Genomic DNA, 4,841 nt, shown 5'->3' on the forward strand with positions numbered 1-4,841 from the left:
TGAATATGGCGGAGGAGCTATGTTACCGTGTGCTTGCTTCCCCATCGGCCCTTTGTCTCTTTTCTCTGTCATCATATGACTTAAGACATGACTTCCACAAAGTATAAAGAAAAACAAAAGTTGTTGCTCGAGTTCACCTGTGCACAGGGAGGATCCAGCGGCGAGTCAGAGGATCGACTGCTGAATTCTACTCTCTCCACAAACTCAGGCTCGTTTTATTAACGCACACACACACAGGGGTGGTACACATCAGATAATACAGACATCATGCATTGATGTACACTCATCCTGTTTGATCAAGCATACAGCTTTTGTTACCATATTTGGTAATGACCTATGTTGTTGTTGTCACGTACACACATCCTGCTTTCCATCACAAGACTTATCATGTCACACCAGACCTTGGGTGTAACTCAACCGTGCAGTTCCTTTTTTCGTGTGTCTGCGTATTTTAGTTTTAGCTTTAAGCAGCATGTTTGTGTTTTAGGCAGGTTATATGTTTTAGCACATCTCTTATGATCTTTTAAAACATTATTATATATGTTGCATACTTCTATAAAATATGAACACATGAATACATTTCATCCACACTGGTTATATGTTTATCCACATTCCGAAAGTCCGTTTCGGGAGGAAAAGTCTCTGACTTAGCTTTAAGCAGCATGTTTGTTGTTTAGGCAGGTTATATGTTTTAGCACATCTCTTATGATCTTTTAAAACATTATTATATATGTTGCATACTTCTATAAAATATGAACACATGAATACATTTCATCCACACTGGTTATATGTTTATCCACATTCCGAAAGTCCGTTTCGGGAGGAAAAGTCTCTGACTGTCGATGTGCCGGTTCACACGATTACCGTTAGAAGGAATCCTGTCGCTTCTAAACTTTTCAATAACTGCTTTGGTCGCAGTGCTACGTTACTTGTGTAACTTATTACCGGTTAACTCAGTTAAGAAAAAGACGCTACTAGTGCATTTATCACTGTGGGCAATGGTGTCTACAAAAGCGCGTTGGTTCTTAGTCTTCTGAGACGAGCAGGTTTCTCTTTTCATCAGGGGTCCTACGGAGCGAAAGTCCTGAACAGAGAGAATGAAATTGGGGCTGGCCCCCCAATTTAAAGGTTGCGGAGATTACTGATCGTGACGTATGTGGATTTACCGGAAGCAGTGGAATTATGGGAGTTCGAGTCCTTGAAAGGACTGTTGTAGTACCTACACCAACGTGCCAATTGCATTAGCAAGTGTGTACAGTGCATTTTATGGGTCAAACCAAACAACCCAAACCCTAACCCAAACACAGGAAGCTGAGTGAGATGCACAGTTGTCATTTTGATCTGCTGCTAAAGCTGTAAACCACATATCTGATCAAGACTGACCTCATGTCACATTCCACATGCTTGTCCTTGCAGCAATATCCACAGTCCCATCATTCTAGTCTCTGTAATGACCAGAATGCTGCCTTTTATTTATTTTATTCCTTATTCCAGCACTTTTATGTCTGCCACAGATGTTAATATAGGGTTCTGTACTGCTTTTTTCCTAAATAATGATGAGCTGATACTCCATGATGTCTCACAATGCATTAAATATTTACTTCAAATGTTTGTATTACCCATATGTTTCGGACCATAAGGCGCACCGCATTATAAGGCGCAGTATCAATGAACGGGTCTATTTTCATACATAAGGTGCAACGGGTTGCAGGCGCATTAAGCGAAACTGTAAATAGAATTTATAGTTAGTTACCAAAGTGTGTTAAACCAAAGTGTGGTGAACCATAAACTGTTATCTTAGTGTGTTAAATAATGGTCTGCTTGACAGGAGTAGGTACCTCTAAAAGGTTTTTTACTATGTAGGTAAATAAAGGATGAGGTCTGTTCTCATCAAGTATGGGAATCGGATGAACTTTGACCTGGGAGTAAAACTTAACCAAAAAAACAACTGCCCAGTACTTGTGAAACTTTCTCAATAAAAGGAGCTGCAGTCCTCATACACTTTGAGACTTAGGTGAGCCAACTCTGCGAAGCTGTTGGTCTCTCTGCTCCCCCTCGCAGCGAGTAAAAAGTACAACGTTGTCAGGTGTGGTTCTTTTCAGGTCATTCTATCTGCGGCAGTTAGATGACAACAGTGGTGACTGAATAACGTAATTTTCGGCACCAACAGAAACAAAAGAGTCAACGAAACAATCTAGCATGCCCGGATCCCTCTCGTCAATATCTGAGTCAGTCTCGTTGCTGTTACTTAGCTGTTCAGTAATGATTTCGGCCTTTGTGAAAGCTCGGACAACATTTGAGACTGATACCTTAGCCCAAGCATCCACGAGCATTAGCAGATAGTGGCGTAACTCGCCTGGCGTTGCCTCCCTGTCTTAGTGAATGTGTGTTTGCCTTCTGTCATCCAATGCTCCCACACAGCTCGCAGTTTAACTTTGAACATCCTGTTAATGCCAATATTTAGCTAATAGTTAATCCACCCGGAATGATGGCAAGCCCCGAATTAGTTTGCTTCACTTGGGTTTTGACAATATTGGTGAAATGTGCGCGCATGGAGTCGCAGATCAATCAATGTGGCTCCTGTGGGGCCCTACAGAGAGACAGTATCTGTCAGAGCTCTGCTCTGTAGTGATGAGAAAAATGTAAAAACTAGTGATGGGACGAACAACACTGGTGCGTCAACACTGTGCCGAGCACACAAGAGTAAAACCCCGTATTGGTGCGTGTATCGCTTTAAGAAAAAATCATGTGGCCGATACAGGAAGTATGTCGTTTGGATCTGCCGCGCCAAATTGTATTTATAAGGAAATAAACTGTATTGACATGTTGCGGATTTGTTGGATGGAGATGACACTGTTGCTGTCTGTTGGATTTTGCTTGCCCTCACCTTGTTCCACCTCTGACTTCATGGACCTCTCCAAGAAGTTTTCCCCAGTCTGGAATAATTTCGATCTTTTGACGCCAAATAAAGTAAGTCTTTTTCTCCTTTGGGCATTGTTTGCTGTTAGTTTTTTAATTAAATATATTTCTCTTTTCTGGTAAGAGGTTTGAATTGTTTTCAGATAAATTAACTTTTTATTTTATTGTAGGTGGCTCTGCTCCACAGAGCTATCTTACATCCATAAGAGCACTCCATCAATGCTGAGGCATTATAGAGCTCGGCATGGAAATGAAGAATTGGCAGATACTCCTGTGAGTACCCCAGGTATGTTGAAATTCTCACAAGAAATTTGAATTTTCAAAAAAGTTGATTACACACAAAAGGCTTTGTGTGACTCTATAATATTGTTTGTAAAAATGACAGTCCTTTAACAAGCTTTAAACAAAATATTTCCTTTTGGCTTGCAGTTCCTAAAAAGAAAGCAGTGGATGAGGCTGTGGTCAACTTGATGATCAAAGATTGTCAACCACTCACCATTGTTGAAAATGAGGGATTCAGGGAGCTCCTGAAGCTTATTGTACCCTCATATGTTCTACCAAGCAGGAAGGTATTGAAAGATTCTTGCTGTGCATAGGTGTCTTCAGGCAAGGAATGGAAGCAGTCGGTAGATGATCGATTCGTTTTAATAACAAAAACGTCAAACAAAACAGGTCCAACAATAGAGCAAAATACCAACTGGAAAAGTATTAAAGGAAAAATACAACACAAAGTTATATAGAACTTAGAAATACTTCTGATATATCATTAGTGGTTTATGCTTTTTATACTTATTTGGGGGGAGTGGTTTTAGCTTCCCGGGCGTGTGTTTGAATGTTGTAGACCAATGGGAGGAAAGAGGTTGGGCCGTTTGTGGCCAATGATATTATTGTTACTGTTTATGGCTGTGCCTACAGTCATCACTAGGTGGTGCTGCTGCTCCATCGTTCAGCAGTGTCGGAGGATGTGACTTTGTAGTTTTATGAACCTTTTGTTGCTGAGCGGGGTGTTAACACAAAGGAAGTGGACGGAGCCTTAAGGTCTGGTCAACCACAGGTGGTCATGTACTGTAGCTCAAAAGGGGAGTCATCTGGAGAGTTGGTGTAAAGAGAATTTGTGGGGAATTCTCTTTGAATGTGTGGGGCTATGTGACTGTGTGTGCTCGGGAAAGCCTTTGGTGTCTTAGCAACTTCTTGCTTTTAGACTCAACCAAATGTGAAAACCACTGAAATCTAACAGTATGTTTAAGAAATGTATGGTTGGTTGAATTAATTAATGAGTACTGCCATGTCATATACAGACAGTCATATCCAAAAAATTAGAATATCATGGAAAAGTTTATTTCCATAATTCCATTCAAAAAGTTAAACTTTCATAGATTTCATAGATTCAGGGACAACAAATTTAAACGATTTTAAGTATTATTTTGTTTATTTTTACATAATTTGGGCTTCCAGCTCATTAAACCCACGAAAACAGGAATTCAGAAAATTAAAATACTGTGGAGAAATCAACCCAAATTTTGTGGGGCATGAATGTTTTAAACTGAGTGTCACATACTAATCATCTACTAAACTCAAAGCACCTGCACAGGTTTCCCCAGGTGTCATTAAATTGCTTCAGTTTGGTTGAATTGTCTCAGGTCGGTTCAATATGGGGAAGACTGCAGACTTGACAACTGTCCAGAAGACCATCATTGATACCCTCCATAGGATGGGTAAACCACAAAAGTTTATAGCTAGAAAGGCTGGCTGTTCACAGAGTGCTGTGTCCAAGCATATCAATGGGAAGTCTAGTGGAAGAGCAAAATGTGGCAGGAGAAGATGCACCAGCAAAAGAAATGACCGTGTGCTTCAGCGGATTATCAAACAGCGAAGGTTCAAGAATCTGGCAGACATCCTGTTAGGTTTATTCTAACATATGT

The 4,841-nt window shown here is 40.5% G+C and overlaps 1 protein-coding gene across 1 annotated transcript in view; it reads right to left on the reverse strand.

Annotated features, from left to right (window-relative positions):
- LOC103397289 (calmodulin-regulated spectrin-associated protein 1-B-like) overlaps nt 1-4,841 on the reverse strand; it is a 411,725-nt gene that overhangs the window by 343,392 nt on the left and 63,492 nt on the right. The window lies entirely within an intron of this gene.

Source organism: Cynoglossus semilaevis, chromosome W, assembly GCF_000523025.1.
Source record: "Cynoglossus semilaevis isolate Cse_v1.0 chromosome W, Cse_v1.0, whole genome shotgun sequence".
NCBI classification, from domain to species: domain Eukaryota; kingdom Metazoa; phylum Chordata; class Actinopteri; order Pleuronectiformes; family Cynoglossidae; genus Cynoglossus; species Cynoglossus semilaevis.